The sequence below is a fragment of the Chiroxiphia lanceolata genome, chromosome 6 (assembly GCF_009829145.1).
Source record: "Chiroxiphia lanceolata isolate bChiLan1 chromosome 6, bChiLan1.pri, whole genome shotgun sequence".
In the NCBI taxonomy this organism is placed as follows: domain Eukaryota; kingdom Metazoa; phylum Chordata; class Aves; order Passeriformes; family Pipridae; genus Chiroxiphia; species Chiroxiphia lanceolata.
The window spans coordinates 47,496,984-47,518,123 of record NC_045642.1 but is presented as its reverse complement, the minus strand read 5'-3'; the positions used below and the strand labels follow the sequence as shown (position 1 = coordinate 47,518,123).

Below are 21,140 nucleotides of genomic sequence, written 5' to 3'. Positions count from 1 at the left end.
GAGTGCAAAGGATGTGGATGCAGAGATAAAGAGGCAAAAGGGTTTAGTACTTCTTAATCACTGAGTACTTGAACATTTACAAAGTGATTCAATATGGTTCACTACAGTTATAACTATGTGGTTGAGTTAGTAACATTCATATAATCATCAACAGGTAAAACAATATGTACACCTGTTTCTGTGTGTGTAGAGGTACCTATCAAAAATAGGCACCTCTTGGGTTCAGTGACATATTCGTATCAAATCCCTTTGTGTTTCCTACCAGGTGAGGGTTGCACCTTGAGGAGCATGGATATGGGGGGGGGGGGGAATATCAGCTTAGGCCTCATCATCTGCAGTGATGCTTCAAGTATCTCAAGCTTAAGGGTTTGCGAGCTCTATAAACATTTTTTTCCTCTTTTATGTTTCTGTCAATTCTCTGTTCTGGTCCTCTAGAGCAGAACTGAAGTTGTTCCCCTAATGATTTTTCCTCCCCATTCCACTTCAAGCAGTTCAAGTTTTGATCGCTGCAATTGGCATTGCTAATGCTTGAGGCAGTTTGAAGTTAAATAAACTAGGTTGATTGTAAAGTTGTTTTGTTGAAAAAAAAAAAAAATCCTTTAATTTGTGTTGAAATTATGTCCGTGTCAATTTACTCTGTTACCAAAGATAGGTTTCTGTCTGCGTCTTAGATAGAAGATTTGCTGTATGAAGTCTAGAGAGGTCGAGGTATATTTCTGGACCTGTCTCTTGCAGATTTTGCTCATGAGAGAGAAGACTTATTTTGTTGGGTTTCTTTTAATAATATCACAACTTACCTTGGTCACACTGATAAGCCACAAAAATAGATAGGTCTGCATTTTCAAACTTCTTGTAGAAGTGAGTATGTGATTTGAAAGCATAGAATAGCAAATGCTGACCCAGATGCATGATCAATTAAGAAAGTGGAGAATTTCATTTATTTATTTTATTGGGTTGCCATCAGTCTGGGAGCTGTTCTGGCTATTTGGTTTTGCTTTTTGGCTTTTCTAGATAGTTCCTTTTATTGTGTCTGTAACTTAGCTGCTGCTTTAAATTGATTACAATGTCTTACACAAATACAGCTCTTTCTACCCTACCTAAGCAAATGAAGCCGGTGTATTATTTGTAAGAAGATGAAGCCTGAAACATGTGAATTGATGTCTGACTAAGGGTTTGACATGATTGTCACAGAGTACAGCGCTGACACTTTTCTTGGTGATTTTGACGGTATTAATCACTGACAAGGCAACCTGTGTACGACATGAGTGCTCAGCATGTAGTTTCATACAGAAAGGCACTTCTACTCAAATTGATACTCAAAATACCCAGCGAACCCTTAATTTCCTCATAACTTCTGTGGAACAGCTTAATGCTGGAAGGAAGAAATGAGACATGGCAGAACTGGATGGGGACAGGACATAGTGAGCACATGGTACTGCAAGGTCACGACTCCCTGGCTTTTCAGTTCAGTCACGATGGGGCTAGCAGGGCTCCAATTACTTCTGAAGGACAGGTTCATAATTTACTGGAAGATTTCTGAAATTAATCCTTCTGAAATTTTGTTCCTAGGAGGAGCAGTTACTCTTTTGCCAGACTTGCAAGGGCATATAGGTCTGTGACATCATGAATTATTTTGTAAACATTCCATGATTTGACTGCTATCTTTAGAGATGCCTCCTCTGTCTACATGGATATGTTTTTCTTGAAGAGTAACATACATTAAACTCTTCCAGCAAAGATGATAAAACAAACATTGCTGAGTTTTTTACTGATACTTCACTTTCTCTGTGATTAACTGCAACAAAAAATCTTAAATATGTATTTGAGGAAGAAAATGAAATATAAAGGTTCAGAATGAGATTTGCTAGTACAGAAGACCACTAAACAGCTGTTTAGCCATGTACAGATTGGGTAAAATAGCTCAAGATGATGCTAGTGAATTACTAGTCTAACTAAAGGCATATTTTTTTTTTTTTAAGTTTGGTTTGGTTTATGGGTTGGGTTTTTTGTGCGGTTTTTTTTTAGTATATCTGAATAAATAGAGATGTGCACAGTACTTTGGTTGGAATAACAACCTTTTCCACTGTAGATCAGTTTAAAGTAATAATAAGGGAAAAAATGTAACTTAGAACAGATCTTCACAGTTACGGGACAAGAGATCCTAAAGTCTGCAGTTCCTCTAGATGTTTTATTCAGCTGGTAAACCTGTTTTATAAGCTGAAATTCTTTTCCAGATAATATCCTAGGGGAGTATACTCTGTAAGCCTGACAGGAGGAGGGACAGCTTTACAGACCCAAGACAACATGCAAAGAATCTTAAAACTGCTTTTTAAACAACCCATCACCTGCAGTTTGGGGCACACCCAAGTGTTGTAGTGACTGGCCAAGAGTCCTGAGAGAGGAGTGGAGCTTCAGCAGTTTGTGCTGCCTGTCTGCTACCTTAGAAAACTTGAGTTTAAAATGTCTGGCTGTGGCTTCATTTTGAACTCTGAACTCACGGGGGCAACTGTGTCTGTAAATGTGCAACCCCTCCACCACACTTTCCACATGTTTCAGGTTATTGTACATGTATCACTACACAAATAATTTTATTGAAGGTTGGAATATTCTTATCAAGGCACATGAAGTGCATGAATCACTGTGTGGCAGCAGTAATTGGCATGGTGAGCCTCCACTTGTATGTCTGTGCTAGTTAAAACAGCCACCTGCACTGCTGTTAGGGACTGCCTGATGTGTTCCAGTGCAGCACTCAACAGACTTGAGGCATTGTCTTATTACAGGTCACTTTTCCAACATCAGCTTTCCTGAATTCTTCATTTATGTTGTTTCTTCAGTATTTATTAACAAAAAATCAGGAAGAAGAATGGGCTGCTGACTTTACATGGGGAAGACAGCAAGCTGAAGCCTGTAGAAGTTCTTCCCTGCAGGCATTTGTCATTCAGCAGCAAAAAAACTTGTATGATAAGTACCTTCAGGTATGCAAGCTGCATGCAAAATAATAAACAAGAGTTTCCTGTTGTCCTCACTGGGTGGAAAGCAGCAGTTACCTTTGGCCAGGAGTCTGGCCACTTAGGGGAGTCACTCCTTGGGAAGGGTGGTGATCCTCATCTGCCTGATGCCAAGAGGCCCCTGCAAGGGGCAGGGCAAGGTGGCCTCTGAAAGGAAGCAGTCTGTGGGTTTGATCCCACAGTTCCTGTGAGCAGCTACTGTTCCGAAAAGAGGCAATTTGAAAAGCATTCTTTGAGATCCATGAAAGGAGAAACCAGCTGATAGGGACTAATTTGAGTAAACTATGGTTAATATTAAAGATGTCTTTAGAAATGCCCCATTTCATGTCGCCTTTCTGAGAATTTCAATACTTTTTTTCTCTGCTTGGATTCCCTGAGCTGACAAGGAACAGTTTTACATCAAGCACTAAGTTTCCTAAATGACTCAAGATTTAGCTAATTCTCATGAATTTAGAACAAATGCTGAAGTTTGAGAAGATTTTGACATGCTGTTTTTGTTATACCAACACAAAGATTCATCGCAGCTTTCACTGCACTGCTTTGTGGTGGTGGTTTCACAAGTCATATTTCTTCTACACTTGCTGAACCCCGCCAGACTGCTCTTCTGCCATAATGCATTCTACTGACAAAGCTGACTGTCAGTTACATTAATTACCTATTGGTAGTGATTTGTCTCCTACAAGTCAAATACAGACTGGAAAAAATAAGCTTATATCTTTCCATGCAATTTTAATTCAGCTCTCCTGTTATGTGTACTTTAGAATACAGATCCTCTTATTATAAAATTGCTTAACCTGTTTGGGTTTTTTTCCATTCGTCTCTTGCTTTATTTGGTGTATTAACTATGGAAACTGAGATTTGGAGGACTACTGTAAATCTACTGAAATGTATCATTTCCTAGCTTTTAAGTGCTTCACCTTTTTTGGTGGGTGGAGTTGGATTTGGGTTTTTTTGGTTCTGCCAGCTTCATGACTTTCATTTAGGTTTTTTATTTGTATATGTAAGAAAATTTAGACTCAATTCTATCACACTTCTGCATTCTGCTTGCCAATTCTGTATGAGATGGAATGAATTTCTATATTGTATTATCTAAGGTGCTCAAAAGAATAATAAAAAAAGGAACTCTTGAGCACACATTCTAAAGGTTTTATTCTGCTCAGAGACTGAGGTATCCATTTAACAAAGATTATTCTGTTACTTAGTTGTTTAGTCAGTGGGTTGTTCCCCTTACCTCTGCCCATTACAGTTGCTAGTGTCATTATTTATTATTTCATTCACTGAAATTGAAACTGTGGGTCAGTTCTGTTATCAAGGAAATCCATATGCATTTTTTAAGACTTTATAAGCTTGTCACTCTAATAGAAGCGTAGTATATGGTACCTAAGTTTATTCAGGCAGTGCTTTTCTGTAGGTGTGGTATGGCACTTGGCAGAAAATCAAGATGAGAGACCTTGGCCCTGTGGTATCCAGTGTCTAAATGTAACATGCCTAAATTGGACCCCTTAGATCTTTTTTGTTATTCTCAAAAACTATGGAGTCTTTTCAGGAGTGATAAATTACTTGGATCGTGATAATAACTGAGCAGTTGCCCCATACAGCACTTGTCACTCAAAGTACTTCAAAGCATTGTCAAATCACAAAGCACCCCTTTTCATGGGTTTGGGTGAGCACTAGCACCCCTGGCTTAAATGAAGAGTTTGAGCAACTTCTTCAGAGCGAGCCTGGACCTATCAGGTGTGGCAGAAGCCACAAGATCCCTGATCCCTCCTTGATTCCTGCATACTTTTTAAAAATCCACTTTGAGAGAGATTCCCATCATAGTCCAGAAGTGTGCCTCAAAATTATTAAGTATCTACCTGTACATTTTGGACACAGAGTTTCCAATGAATGAAAAATTGCATGGTCTCTCAGTTTGGTAGGAAATTTGCCACAGGTTTTCTTTATTGGTAATGGACATTTACAGCGAGATTGCTTCACAGAAGGCCAGAAATAGGCAGGTGTTACAGGGGTTGAAAGAGCTTCTGCACCTGGACAAATGGGAAGGTACACATCACGACCAAGGAGTGGGGAAAGGAGTCGGGGAATAATGCATTATCTGTGAGGAGAGGTTATAAATCCCATTAGCACTTCCATGACTAGAGAAGGGTATATTTTAATCTCTGGTAGTCTGTATGATTCCTTATTGTAGGCATGGCTGCTGTGTAATAGCTGGGCTAGCTTTCATGTTTCAAATGCCAGTGACACCTTCTGCTGTGGGTTCCTGAACTTTGGCATATGAACTCTCTGAAATTTCTGTCAGGAGACTAAGGCATATCTCAGGTGTTGTCCCATGGGTGTCTGTAATGGCAGTTGAGGCTGCAAATATGTGTGCAGCTCACCATGTCCATACAGCTGTTGGAGCAGTCTCGTAAGCAAGTATGAGCTCTCTCATTTCCCGCAGTATTTTCTCTATTTAAAGCCTTCAAATCACAGAGCACTCAAATTAAGTAGTTCATGCACTTTGGAATTGAAGAGACTGCCTTGGAGAAACTCTCCAACTGCAGCTGAATTAATGCTAACCAGGGCCTGAGGATTGCTAGAAATAAATAACGAGTGGATAAGGGGCTGAGAAACCTGGCAGAGTTTCAGAAAGCAAAGGTGGGGTGGCTGGGGAGCATTATCTTATCTAAATGGTAATTTCTATTCTGTACGTTAATTAAAACACATAATGTACAAACTAGCATTTAGCAAATCTTTCTGAGGATCTTTTCCTAAGGGGATGTTTTGGAAGTAAATTGTGAGTTGTACATGCCTGCTCAGTGCAGCCTGTAAGAACTGTACTGAGGCAAACAGTCCAAATTATATGCTGTCTTTAAGCATTGGGGTTATATATATATGTTGATAGTTTTGGAGAGTTGTTTTTATTTTGTTCATAATAATGCATTTTGGATATCATTATGTCAAGAAGGAACAAAGCAATGTTTGTGAATCAATAGAGGTGAACAGTTTGAGATGGAGAAGTCTGAGTCATGAATACAGAAAGGAGTCATCAGTTTTAAAAGAAAATTTTTGATAGGAATTAAGGAGTTTTACTTATTTCTTAATGATTTTTCTTCATGAAGACTGCTTGAACAAACTTATCCATGAACCAGTTTGGATGAGTTAAACCTGTCATAGGTGGGTCTGGTTGTCTGTTTATTGTAGGTGTAGGAACAAGGTTCCCATTTAGTAATCAGAAAATATTTACATGGCAGGCATGTTTTTCATCATCTTGTCAGTTGTGCTTTCTTTGCATACATGAGTCTGATTTGTAGGCATCCTTGCTTCTTCATAACATCCCAAATTCTGTGTCTTGGGTGGAATGATCTCATACACTGGAAGAGATGGGTACTGCTGATATTTTATTTGCTACTGTGCCTTTTTGTGGAATATAGGCACATAACACATCAAAAAAAAAAATTCCCCCTGCAAAATACTTCTCACTTGAAAAACAGTAGAATTTCTTGGATTTGTAATAATTGCAATGATTCCAGGCGCAGCTAATGAATAATAATGAGAGCCAAAGAGCAGTCTTCTACTAGGTTTAGAGGCTGGAATTTTGATCTTTGTTTTTTAAACTTTTGCAGAGGGCAAATATTTCTTGCCATGGGAAAAAGAAGTTATAAATGCCGTGTGGAATTAAAAGGTATTTGGAAATGAAATGGAACCCTGTGCCCCAAATACAAAATTGCGTGTAGTTTGCCTGGGCATTTCAGGAAAATCCACTGATCCACTGTCCTAATCTAATCCAAATAATTAGATTTTGGATTAAGGTAGGCTATAGTCATCAAAATCAGAACAGGTAGAGATAATTTTTGTCCAGTCTGAACCTTCTCTTATTATGCCTGGGGTTTTTTTCCTATTTATAAACCTCTGTATCTTTCACTTCAATGATTAATCTACAGGCAGAGAGCAAAAGTTATTAAGGCTAGAAACAGACAAAAAGATAAATGCTGACCTTTCTAATTGGCTCTTGAAACCTGAAATATTTACTGCTTGGAGGATTTATAATGTTTGTGGAATGATTTGTCATCCAAATTAAGTATTCCTTCCTTCTTCACGAAGCCATGCAAACCTCAGATGAATAAATATCTGTTGGTGCCTCCATGGAATGGATTTTTTTACGTCATAGTAGAAAGGAATCTTACTTCCAAGCAATTCACAAAAAACTTCAGTAGCCAAGTATACTTTACTATTGGTTCCCTCACTTGCTTTGCTAAGTGCGATCATGGCTGGAAATGAATGGTTCGCTTTTTTATCTGAAGTCTTTGGCACCAGGAATCAAGACTTAATCATTCTCTGCCTTGATGGGTAGCAGAGCATAACGGCTCTCTCAAAGCTGACAGGGTGGTATTTTGTTCTTTGCGCATGTTCTCTGAGTTAGTGGAAAGAGCTATAAAACCTGTGATTCTTTGCTGCACTGTGGATTTGATGTTTTCAAGACTAACTTGGAGGGGTTTTTTCTCTATTAGTGCTGAAGCTGAGGTGTCTGATAGTACCCTAGAAAGCTCGATGGTGTCACCACCGAGAACGGGCTTGTTTTAGCTGTGTTCTGCAAACTAGCTAGGATTAACTATTTGCATTGCACTGTATCACAGCAGGTTTTATTCACAGACAGTAGTAACTTCAGCATTTCACTGGCAAATCTATAGTCTCTCGTCACAATAAGAATTCAGTAAATGTGATGAAGTGCATTGCCTTTGTTGCAGTGTTGACCTGTGAAAAGTGACTGTGAAAAGAATGCTAGAAAATACTGTACTTTTACAAAGAGGGGGGGGGGAAAGGCAAGCATAAAAAACTCAAAAAGATCTTTCCTGTGGCTTTGTTGCTGTGATAAATGCAGTGCATTCTGGGGACTTCTGAAAGTGAGTCTTTAAAACACACCTGACACACAAAAGTGCAAATGCACTGAACTAATCTTGAAGAGTAAGTAAAATCACATTGTGTTTGACTTTAAAAGGAGTGGTAAGCTATCCTACTGGGCCCGGATGGATAAATGAATATTGATGTTTCAGAATCAAAGTCTCCCATGTAAATTCACTCTTAAGTGTTATGTAACAGCTGAGGATTTTAGGAGAATTATGACGTAAAAGCCTGATGTTTATTTAATAAACTGATCATTAATTACACTTAAACAATTTACTTCTGGGGTGAAATGAAGAGTAGCTTTGCAGCTCTTTTTATTTTAGTTGCAGCATCTGTTGCAAGCCTAAGTTTCTCTTCCCTGCTGCATTGATGCTCTATGCATATTTTTTGGCAGTGCTTTAGCATAGCTTGGTTGCTTGTTTATTTTGGAAGGGGTGATATATGCCCATTCCATGAGACACTGACTGGTTTGCTTGGGACAAAGAGCAGAAGCAAATTGTTGAGCCACTGTAACTGGTTTTGGTCATGGTTTCCTAGACATACTTTCCTTTTTTCCCCCATATCTCTTTTATCACTTCCAATTAAATGATGTAGGGGAAGGCATCTGTCGTTTTACCAGTTTTATAAAAAGATTACTTTGTAGGTAGTTTATGATTAAATTTTGTCAGCACCTCTGCTGCGGTAAGTGGGAGGGATCCATCAGTATCTAGCAAGATTTTCAAAAGCTTCAAATAATGTGCCAACTACTTAAAGTTTGGGACCACTTACCAGTCGTGTATCTGAATCTGCCATGTACTGTGGCATCCATTCAGCTTAGAGCTGGTTGCTCTGAAGTGAGAGTAGGCTCACACTCAAAATGTTTGAACTTTGGTATTGCCTCAATTTCTGCATTTCTTGATTCTGCTGTCTGAATCAAGAAAGAAGAATGGGCATTTCATAGTTACACTTTCCAAGGCATGGATGTCCTGACCTAGAACAGAGATTGTGGAAATAGATGCAAATGTTGTAGAGAAGGAAGAGTTAGTACCTGACCTGCTTCCAGGTCAGCAGTGACCCAAAACACTACATGGGAGATCAATTAAAGAGGTAAGAAAGTCAGTATTATCCTGTTGAACTAAAACCAGAACATCTTACAACATCAGTTCTTCCCGAAAAATCTATATTTTTCAAGAATAATTAACCCCAAACTTTGCAATGAAAACCTGAGTTTCTTGTTAGCCAGAGGTAAGTATAAAATTTACATTTCCTGAGAGGGTAAACAGTTTCAAGATAATGATGCTCCAGTTTGAGGATAATTCCTGCAGTCGTCTTTTCCTGTGGCCATTAGCGGAACAAAAGCAAACACGTTGCTCCTGCTTGAGCCTGTGGTATGAGACAGTGTACACAGCAAGCACCGCTGGTGGTTGGTAAGAGCTGTTTGGGGGAAATATTGACCAGGTTTTTTTAGGTGAAAAATACTGTATTTCCCTCCCCTCCCCCTCACACCTTTTGACAGCATGGATTTGCTTAGTTTCTGGGGAAGTCCTGATTTCACACACATTAATTAAGAAAAAATGTGTGCACAAGTTTTGCACTGTGTCTATGTACTAGCAGAGAACAGTGGTATAGTGTTGCCTTGTCTAAGCATAGGTTTTATTTATTTTCCTTCTTTTATAAAGGAACTTCAGGGAGGCGATACATCAGCTGATAGAGCAGAATACTGAATACTAGTACTAAAGCCACTTCTTTGTTACCCACGTGTTGAGCCCTGGTACCAACCCGCGTGTCTGATACACACAGTGCAGTGTGATCACTGGTGGGCTAATCCATAGGTGGTGAAAACACCAGCAGTGATGTTCAGCCGTGTCACATGAAGAACTAACTGTTCAGCCCCTGGAAGTCTGTGGAGTTACAGAAGCTTTCAGCAAAAGATTGCAGACTGTGCATGTTTTCAGTGAAGGAAGTTTCGAGAAAACTTTTCCATAAAGACTGAGAGTTTGCTGTGATAATGCTGACAAGTACCTTTCATGTAGCTGTAGTTTGAACAAGATTCAAAATACTGGCAAAAACTGGGGGCTTGAAGCTTAATTAGGGCATGTATGTTGTAAAATGAATTGCAGGAGGGGACAAGTTTCCACCTCATATTTAATCATATTTGTACAACTTTTTATACAATAATTATGTGTTTTACTCTGAACATCAAGTTTTACTTGTAAGTAAATGGTATCAGCTGAGTCTGAATGTTAAGTGTGAGCAATGTTTAAAAAGCAGTTAACTCAGAGAGGTGTACTGAGAGATAAATGGGGGAGGAGGCAAGCAACTGAAAATGAAATTATCTTGGTGTAACAGTTTAATGTTAAAGAGATGTGATAGGGAAGCAACTCATGCGTTGCCTGAATTTCTGCTGGGCTTTTGCACAGGGCAAATCCTGGGGCAGCACAACATTTGTTGAATGCAAGGCTTCAGCTGGCAGTTTGAGTTTTCCCGGTGGCTTTCCTTTGCCCACAGTATCAATGAGTGTTTAATTACATAAACATCATTTACTGAATATAACGTAACTAATTATAAAGAGTTTAGGGTTTATTATGATGTTGGAAGACATTAAAGAAGTGTAGATTTTATCAGTCTATCTTTTCCCCCCAGTGACTCATGGACCTGTATGCAGCATGCTGCCAGTTGAATGATTTACAGCTGAGACACATGTTTGAAACTAAACAGGGTGAAACTCTGAAGAGGTTGCAGCAGTACTATCAGGTTATCTAAGAGGCCTTTTGACTGCTAATCAACTTAAATATTTTCTTTGTATGCAGTTCTCTCACCCATGCAGGTGTGTCTGACTGCCAGTCACGTTACTGGGGGCAACACCTGTACAGGAGCTGAACAGCCCCCCTGTGGCTTTTATTTAGTTGGATCTTTCAATCAAGTATTTCTCTTCCCTCCAGAAATGACAGACAGACCCTGAAGTAATAGAATTTGTGAAGTAAATTTAGAGAGATGCAACGGGTGATGAGTCATTACTTCAGTTAAAGTTTCTGTATTTTAAAATGTGTATTTTGTCTGTAACCTAAAATTCTTCCCAAATATTGGGCTGGTTTTAATCATTTATGAAGTTCAGGGAGAAAATTATTTACCAAAGTTAGGGAAAGTAAATTATGACACTGATTCAGCTTGCTAAAAGAAAGAAAATTTAGTTACTGTACTGTATTAAAAACTAATTTCTTTAAAGACTGTCCAGATTTTTGTTTCTAATTCGCACAAGTGCAGTAGAAATTATTTAATATGCAAAGCAGCAATATTTTGAAATATTATTAACTTTTATAAACATTGCTGCAATTACTATATTTAAAAATACTTATTTGGAAATAATTCATAGCGCTTTTTTTTTTTCTTTATGGATTATGCAGAACTGTAGCTGTACCTCCCAAACACTTAGCTTGGGCAAATTTTGTGTTGGTGAGTGTTTGTTAATGCAGTTTTACAAGTAAATTCTCTTTGCAGATACACTGTATACCAACAAAAAACATTTTTGCTGGCACAGCTGAATTTACTAAGTAGAGTAACTTACTTCAGAGGCATCATCAAATACCACCGGTTGGCACGTGGTGACTGTGTTTGTTCTGTCACTCAACAAGCTTGGGTACCTGCTGAGAACTGGCTGTGATCTGGTTCCTCAGCAGTGTGAGACCATGCATGCCAGGATCATACCCCAGCCCTGCTACACTCTGCTTGCCCCTGGCTTCATCCAAAGGTGACATGGATGTGTCCCTGGCTGGCTGTGGGACAGGATCTTGCTGCACTGGGTATCTCATCAGCAATATGCCAACTGTAACTGGGGAAATTGGAATTGGCAAGTATGTTAGTGTATTCTTTTTCCTTATTAAAAATGGAAAATATTTTAGTGTTGTTACTGATGAACAGTTTCTTGGTTGTGCAGATAAGACTACCTTTTGGTGAGGACTTGCAACTATTAAAGCATTTGAGAGCACAGTGATAAGTATCAGCAATAAGCAAAACTCCATAGCTACAGATTAGGTCATAGCTGTGAGGAAAAGATATTACCAGAAAGGACTGTGTCTTCTGGCACAGCGCTGCACACCTTGCCCGTGTTCGTGTGATTTGTTGGCTCTTTGCTGTCTTGCAACAAAAGCTACTCCAGCTACACTGTTGCTATTCCTGAAAACGGAGCACAAGTTTGAATCCAAAAGGCTTCCTGAACTTGGAGTTCAGCAGTCACCAAGGAGGGCAGACAATCAGTGCTGCCTGTGACAGTGTACCAAGAAATGGGGAAAAAATCAAACTCAGAGGCTCAGTAGAGGAGGTTACAAGGATTGCCTATGCCATTAGTTATGGTAGGGGGTTTTTTAGGAAAAAGACTCCATATGTGTTTGTAGTCCAATGCTTATGTTTTTGGCCACTTCTATTTTCAGTAATACTTAGAAGTACATTGTAAGTTGGCATGTCTTTGCAATAATTAGTTTAAAATACAGGTATACAGGAATAGGACTTGGATGGTTTTTTCCAAGTATTTGTTTCTTAATATGTTTTTAAATGTTTTGTTTTATATTGCCAGCCTGAAGTACAGATCAAGTCAGCATTGCAGTAGCCACCGTGTATAGATGTATGAAGAGCATCATTTTGCAAATATCAGTTGATGCATCTCCGAGTGTTTTGTGGAACATAACATAAAAGGCACATTCCTTGCCAAAACTTCTTTTGTGCTGGGCTTCTCTCTAATGTAATTTCCATCAGTAAAAGAATAAAGAGAGCATGGTTTTGGGCCCATTTTACTTGGCAGTGCACAAAGGAAAAGAAGGTTGGGGGCTGGGGGGTGTTGAGAGTATTATTTCTCAGCTACTTCACACAAAGAAATACTGTACTGCTTTCAGAAATCTCTGGGTACAAATGCCTCCTGTCACAGGCGATCAGTGTTACGCAGCTGTACAGAATATTGCAGTATGTTATAAAATTGTTGCCCTGGACTCAGTACAGGAAGGCTGGAACTGGGCAAGGGACAGGTCTGATTTTCCATACTCAGGTGGTTGCTAATTGTGGAGCGAGAATCATTTCAGTGAGCAGCTCTTTGGAAACAACATTGTCTAACATGGTGCACTTAAAGGACGAGGCTCACCTAGTGCAGTTCTTCTTGGAGAGAGACTGACTTGGAAGGACTGAGGGTGTCTGTCTGTCTGCCTTTGGGCCCTGTGCAGTCAGGTGTACTGTTGTACAGGAAGGGATTTGAGACAACCTCCACAGCTTGCACAGCACTCATGTTGATTTGGCCTTCTAATTTTGTCAGTATATTTCTATCACAGCCCTGACAGTTTAAAATTCAGTTGGTTGGTCTTTCCTTGGTTTGACTTTAACACAAGAACTTGGTTGGATGCTCCATCTTAAAATGGATCCAAATGGTGTGGGAGGGCTGGACGTTTTGGAGACTTGTTATTTCAGGCCTTTACATCTATAGTGGTAGATGTCCTACCAAGGTTATCCCAACCTGATAAGTTTGACCGTAGAACACAGTGCATGGCTCTGTGTGCTGCTGGCAGAAGTGTTTTCTGCCAGTTCTCTTAGCGGGAGCCAAGACTTTACTTCAGAGGGGTGGGGAGGGAATAAGCCAGCGGGCCACTAGATCAGACAGTCCTGCTTCCAAAGAGAGAACAGCTATGACCACCAGTGGTTATCCTGGTTCAGGAGCTGCCTAAAGAGGTCAGGAGGAAAGACTGTGTGCCTGGCACGCACTGAAGTTGTTCTTCTTTCGTGGCCCCACACAGGGAAAAGGCAGAAGGTAAAGAGCTGAAGTTCCTCATGGTTGTTGGCATAAACGTATGCACACGGGCACTCTTCATGCTTGGTAAACTTATGTCCCTATTGCCCTCTTTCAAATGGTCTGTGTAATACTGAAAATGAGATAACAGTAAATAAAATGCTCAGCCTGCTTTGGAACTGTCAATAAACAAATCTCTCCATTTTACGTTATGTGCACACGTTTGGCTATCAGTTGTTTCCTGCAGTCCTGCTGCTTAATGGTCTTCGTACATCTCTCCTTTTGGGATGAGCATATGAATTTTCTCTCCTAATTATCAACTTGCACTGCTTAAACTAGTTTAGTAATGATGAGAGTGGCCATTATTCATTAATGTGTGAAAAGAAAGAAAGATTCAACTCACTTGATTTCTTTTGTTCACAAGTACTTTGAAAGCAGATGACTTTATTCTCACACTTAAAATTTGAATATACTATCTTTTTTATGCTTGAAACATGAAACTTCCTCATTAGTTGACTTACTGTGAGAACAACCTCTAATCTGGCTCTTTGACATAAAACAGAAACTGAAAATTTTATCTGACTTATTTGTGTTATATTGAACTCCATCAGATTTTCTTGGCGTCCTTTCATTTTTCAGTTTTCATGAAAGTGCTTCATTTAAAATTTAGTTTTAAGATATGGTTTCTTGATGTTGGTTCGGTATTGCAACCTCTTCTATTTGTAGTGTGTCTCTGGTACATGGCCCAGTACAGCAAGCTGTCATACTGAGACAGGGGGAGGATGTTTGGAGATTTTAGAGGAGACACAGGCCTGTCTGTACTTTCTCATGTTTGTTTGGACTTTTATTCTTATCAGGCATTCAATCTCCAATGCCATTTTTGGTTTTTTTTGGTTCTTGAAGTTGGAGAAACACATCAATATTTGTGATTTTAACACATTTTGAAGCAGAATTGGCGTATTTTTTGTTAGTATATTCTGGCAAAATTGTATAGGCATTGCATGATGAAAATAACTGATTCTGCCTCTAGGTATCCCATTTTATTCACAGCAAGAAGGGGAATTGTGATGTGCAGATGACGGACACTCAGTATTTGTGTAAACTGTTTCCTCTTTTTAGTCTTTCAGTCTGGTCTTTCCCTGATATTTTATTTCTCTCAGGCATTTATGTATGGTCAGTTTAACATTTTCCTTCAATAGTTTTGGAGATTTTACAGGTTCTTTTGAGTGCTTACTCTTGTGTTTCCCTTCAAAAGAAGCTTCTGTCCCTCTAGATAGTTGTGCAGCTTTGCTCAAACTGCCAGGTCACAAATCCTCTACCTTCAAATGAACTTTGTGTTTAACATGGGTCAGGTTTTAACTTTGTTTGCTTTTAAACGTGGTTGCATGCTTTACTTTCATAGTAAAGGCTCACTGGCTGTTTCTCTGCAAGCACACGGTGTTCCTTAATGTTTGCTGTTGGTGTGGATGTAGGCTACAACTAACACAGTAAGAAGAAAGGTTTTCATCAATATTTATATAAGGTGTATGGTTTATTTTTCCACACTGGATGGATGTGTTGTTAAATAATAACAGCCATAGCTCAGTATTATTTCGAGGTAAGTTTATAAAAGAGCACTAGGACTAGGACTAGGTATTTGGGTTTTTTTCTCCTGAACTGTTACATGGAGACTACTATTCAGTATGTAATGTACTAGACTGCAGCATGTTCTCTAGGTGGAAGGAAAGATATATATGATACTCTGGTGACATGTATATAATTAGTTCTGGGCAAACAAGAGTGAGTTATGGTTTGTGGTAATCTCTATATTAAAATAGGTTTATATTATTTTCTTAAACAGATATAGAATGCTTTAACCAAATAGAAGTAGTTCTGGTAGTGCATTTTTCCTTCCCTTGGGTAGAACATCCTGCACTCCGAGGGCAGAAGGGGATGGGTGCAAGTTACCTTAACATGGCACAAGAAACATTAATTTCTCCTGCATATTATTTATAGCTTTGGTTTTGTTCTGCCTCAAACTTGGCTTGATGTGGGGGGCTTTGGGGTCACCTTCTTTCTGAGGTGTCCAGCTCCTCTGTACATCTGGCTTTGCTAATGGCTGGAAGCTCTGTGAGGAGGAGGGACATGCATTTCCAAGTTGGTTGATGACTGGTTAAAAGGGGAGGTAAATGCTGAAAAAAACCCAAGGCTGCCTCCTGCCTGGCTGACTGAAATAAGGCCAGGTGGGTATTTCAGAATTCCTCCCTTGGAGTGATTTAAAGCAGTCTGAAACTGTGTGAGGGAGAGGTTTGTGATGAGCAGATTATTTCATCCAGCATCTGCAAGAGTCAGGGTCTCTCGATCTCTTCTATTATTTTGTTTTGTCTTTAAGGAAGGTGACTTTTAAGTATAACACTGCATTTCCTGTCCTGCCGGGGTGATGACTGCGGTCCTCTGTGGTGGTGGACTGCAGCCAGTTGCCATGGCAATAAAAAGCCTCCCCAGCCGAGGAGCTGCTCCATCGCTGTGTCTTCCCTGGGAATTAGCTACAGCAGCAGAGACATCTTTCCCTGCTAGGGAGCCGAGCTGGCTTTGAGTATCTCATGGGTGATTGAAATGTACTGACCTTACCTGATGTTCTTTGGGATCATAGGGATGAGGGTGTTTATTGCCTGAAAGGGTATCCTGGCATATTGAAGTACATCTCTGCTCTTGTGTGGAATACATACCTTTTTGGAGTACTGTGTTTCTTCTGCCTAGCAGGGTTGCCTTGCCCTCACCTGCTCCCGTGTGAGAGCATGAGTACCACATCGGACTTCCTTAGCTACATCAGTCAAATCCTCTATTTAGTCGTTGTTCTCTTGCTTTGTAAACTACATTCCAGTATGCTATGAGCAAGAATAAAGACAATTCTTACATAAGCCACTTTAATTGAGTTTGTAGACTTTAATATTCCATTCTGAACTTGTTTGCTGCCCTTCAACTTCAGTGACTTCAGCAGCATTTCTGATGCACCAGATGGTGAGAGAGGTTCGCATCTGAGATGCCCAAAGTACTGCAGTGAGGGGAGGCAGTCAGGAGTGCTCCCTTGTATGTTGCCATTTTCCTGATGTGACCTTTCCATCAGAGGATAATCCTGATCCTCACGTGATCTGAATATCCGTTGGTTAGAAGGAAAGTGGTAGCTGTTTCTGTCTACAGACAAAACGTGTCCTGAGTTTCAAAGCTGTGGTATTCCCTCACTCTCTGCACACATAGGAATTTCATATGATCAAGCTTGTAAACCATGGGCTGTACTTTCATAACTTTTTTACCTCATTTCGCCTGCTGTGGGTGCTGCCACATAAAGCAAGCAATGAAGGGAATCCTCAGTAGGGTTCATTTGAAAAGTTTTTATAATAGCTGATTTTACAACCTGGCCTCTGTGCAGGTAAAATATAATTAAAGCAAGAGATGTGTTGTAAATGGTGCTAATTCAGAAAATACATTAAGTATGTATCATCAAAGTTTTTATCTCTGAAAGTTCTAATTTTGTAAAAATACTGGAAAGCAATGGAAATAGAAACCTGGTTGCATTGTAAATAGTGCTGAAGTATTTTAGTAACTCTAATACTAATGAGCAGAACATATTTTTTTTCTTTTAATTTTTTTCAAATGGCATTAGTATTCCAAACAGCACAATCTCTGGCTGGAGAATTGTGGAAATGATGATTGCTCATTAGCAAATAGAATACAGATGTTCTGTTCAGTTTGCCTGAGTGCTTCACATAAACACCTTGGGGAGTGACTGGCACAGAGTACAAAACTTGATAGCATAAGAGTGTGCCACAGGAGCAGAAGCATACCATGTAATTTTGTAAAATTTCATGTAGTTTTTAATCATTTGTAGTGTTTGCGTAACGGGACAACCATTGTGTGGGAAGTACAGGGCGGTGAGGCAGGGGAGGTGTCTCTACAGGGCTGTCATCAACACCAGAAAGTAGAGTTGAGTCAACTTTGTAGAGGTCTGTTCATTTCTTTTGGTTGACCTTCATCTTACAAAGGAGCAAATTTCTATCCCCCCTCAAGGTCTCTATCCGTTGTATGTTTTTGTATTTCTGTATTCAGTTACCCAGAGTTTCTTAGGACTCTGAGCCAGCATCTTTTTGTTTCTTTTCTCGTATGTCTTCAGGTAAGAAATCTGTTGTTCCTCCTCTCCCTTTCTTTCATTCATCTATCCTCTCCTACCCAACAGTAATTGCAATAACAATAATCTCAACAGTTTAACAATTTTTTTAAAGAATTTATTTTTAATCATATATGTACAGTGACTGTTTTCAAGGATATATTAAGTAAGGACTGAATTAATAAGGCACCATTAGGAACTTCCTGATAGTTATGTGTTAGTGGCTGTGGGGTTTTACATGATGTCACTAAATTCACAGTTTTATGCCAATGCCAGTAGTGCTTAGGGAGCAGCTGAAAGGGGAGATGCCCTGTCTCTGCTGAAGGAGCCAAGAGAATCAAGCCTCTGTGTTCCTCTGGGACTCTGCTCCTTGCAGGATTTTGTGACATTTCCCTTTCAGTGAAGATGCAGGAATTGTTTGGGTTTTGAAACCTGTTTAACAAATGATGAATCTTATTCGTGCAATTGTGTGGACTTCAGAAGGAAAAGGATTCCTAGCTGCAATATTACTCTGGCTTCTTGCTATTATGTGTATTTGTGTTACGCTTGTTTAGTTGCCAGGGCCAGGTTGGGAGAAAGCTGAATGAACTTGGAAAGTTTCAAAATGCATTTATTTTATTAAAGAATATGTTGATTCCAGTGGGCTCTTTTGAATTGTGTTGGTTGGTTGGTTTGGGGTTGGGGTTTTTATAATGTTTTGTTGGGAATTTTTTGTTTGTGTTAGTTTTGTTTGATTTTTTTTACATTGAGTAAGAAGTCTTCAAATTGCTGCCATAAAGGCATGGAGCAGTAAAATTGTGCTTCAAAGCAGTACCTATTTCATACTGCAGCTGAACTACCGTATTCCAGACCTGATTGCCTGCCAGCTACTCTGCAAAATTATTATGCAATTCTTGGCAAGCAGTTATTAAAAATGGTTTTGTGGGGGCTTATTAGACTATTTAAAGTAGCTTTTTCTTTTCCACCTTAGTGGAGAAGTCTTAAAAGTGTTGATGTCAGCGCTGGGAATTGGTCAGCTGATACAAATGAGAAGATGGCATTGGGCTCCCAGAGAGTTGGTTACAGCCTTGGGGTTTGTTGCTTGTGAGCTCCTAGCCCCATGTTAAGCAAATATTCAAAACTAAATGGAACTTATTAACATTAGTTTGCCCTGCTGAGTTGAAAACAGTCTGTCTAAGTGTAAAAAAACATAGTAGGTATCAAAGTTTAACCACTTCTAGACGTGGAATCAAATTAACGTGAATTGAAACAAGTTGGATCAGCATGAAGTGACTCTGTTTGTAAGGAGTACTTTGCATTTCTAAATCTTTTCACAGCCATAATTGAGAGAAGAATATCGAGCAACTTCACTTACAAAGCTGCTGTTTGCTTCCTCCTCTTGCCCTAAAGCAAACAAAATAGGCAGTCTCCCAATTTGGAATCTATTTAATGAACCAAAATCACTTATGTGCTGTTTAGTTGTTGTGGCAGCAAGGCAAATAGATGTGAAAAGATCAGCCAAACAAAAAGGCAAAAACCTTGGCCCTGTTGTAAGGATTTGGAAACCCAGTAGTTCATCAGTTGTTGGGGTTGCAGGATAAAGGCGAGTAGGTAGAAGCAAGCTGAAAGTAAAACAGCTCATCTATGAGATATTTAGGAATACTTGTGTTAAAGGTTTAAGTTTCAGTGTTATCTCTTCCTTTCTGTTTCATTGCACCTTCAATAGGTATTGGAAATCACATTAACAAATAGCAAGGGTGTGAAGGAAAGCATGTTAAAGAAGAAAATTAAGGGATATGTTAGCTTAATGACACTGTCCTCTGTTGCAAAGAAGAAAGATCCGAGACAGGTATTAGTAAGGCCATAAGGTTTCTTTCAATCACATTTTAAAAAATATGAGAAATTGTAGACTTCAGGACAACTATAACAATTATTGTCAGCCAAGACACACGTAGTAGGAGGCAGTCTTTACCTCAAAAAGCTTGCAGAGTGAATATACCAGCTAGGCAGCTGATGCAAAGGAGAAAAATTAAACTTCGTCCGTTGGGAAGGGATGAAACACATTACCTGAAACCACAGTGTCTGCTTGGAAATAGAATGTGAATTTGAAGCCATGCTACTCCCAAGGTTTTGTGGCACAGGTTTGCTAGACCTAAGTATAGGTAGAATTGTTCCCGTATATCTTACTATAGGGTCCATCCTTGAATAGGGGCCCAGTGTTTAACAGACAGTGTCTAGATGGATTGAGCCTTCCCATCACTGCCTGGAGGTCTGATTTACTTTTCTTTGAAATTGATAAATGGAGTGGTAGAGAATTGTTGCTGTGATATGAATTATTCCCACTGTTATTAAATAATAAACATGACACAGCGACCTACTCACTCTCTGAACTGGATTCCTTCTGTGGCTTAATCTTGGTAATGGCTTCATATTTGAACTAAAAAATGTCATGGGTGAGCTGTGAGCTTCTGAAGAAAGGGGCAGCAGAAGGAAGTTGGTAGATTGATACCATATCATGTGTATCATAAAGTAAGGTAGTAAAAGCCCCAGGAAGTTATATTTCTTAAGTAATGCAATCAGAATTGCACTTAGACAGAGAAGATTGCTTTGTATTTACTAGCTGTGTTTACTGCTTTTTCTAATGTGCCTAAGGAAACTTCAGGAAGTGGAAAATGGAGTTGTAGACCTGAATCTGTATAGTTACTTTTGGGAATAACACAGCAAAATGAGTGAGCTTGATTTGCTACACAGCAGATGCCAGGATTATATGATGTGGAAGGAATTTTTTACTTTTAAACCCTTTCAGTGTGATGACATGCAGGGGAGAGAGGAAGGAGGGGCTGACATAAGTGCCCTCATGTTTTTTTAACCTCTTCAGTGCTCTGAATCCAGAAATACCAGTTGATTCATGTAAGCACAGCCTGTCTGTGTAGGTGGATGCTACCAAAACAGTAATTAAATATAGTGTATGTTTCTGGACTAGAGCTAAAAGGGAACAGACAATAATACTACTTATTCTATGGTTTATACTGTGCTGCTATGAACAGAGAATGCAGCAAACAGAGAGAACAGAGTTCACATGAAAATTGATGAAGAGTACAGTGTGTCTTTTTTGGTATTTATGCATTATTTAAAACGAGTTTAGCAGACTATAAAGCTTTTGATTATAGTCAGCTTGTAAGTGTGCTCTGCTACATTGTGCAACATCTCAAAATAAAATGGACCAGCAGTTGTTTACACAAGCTAAAGACTTTCAAGACCAACTCATGGGAGGAGCAGATGGTATTTGGGCATTGTGTTGTGGTCTTGCAGTCCACGCAGTGCCATGTTGGGCTGATTCATGAAGCTCCATTTGCAGAGGCATCATAGTGAGCTCCTTCAC

General features: G+C 39.4%; 1 protein-coding gene and 1 long non-coding RNA gene across 7 annotated transcripts in view; one reads left to right on the top strand and one right to left on the bottom strand.

Moving 5' to 3' along the window:
- FOXN3 (forkhead box N3) overlaps positions 1 to 21,140 on the top strand; it is a 135,725-nt gene that overhangs the window by 70,894 nt on the left and 43,691 nt on the right. The gene's annotated exons all lie outside the window — the stretch shown is intronic.
- LOC116787907 lies at positions 6,150 to 7,118 on the bottom strand. Its single transcript, XR_004357486.1, has 2 exons — positions 6,985 to 7,118; positions 6,150 to 6,361 (listed from the first exon to the last, which is right to left on the bottom strand). It is a non-coding gene; the product is annotated as an uncharacterized LOC116787907 (long non-coding RNA).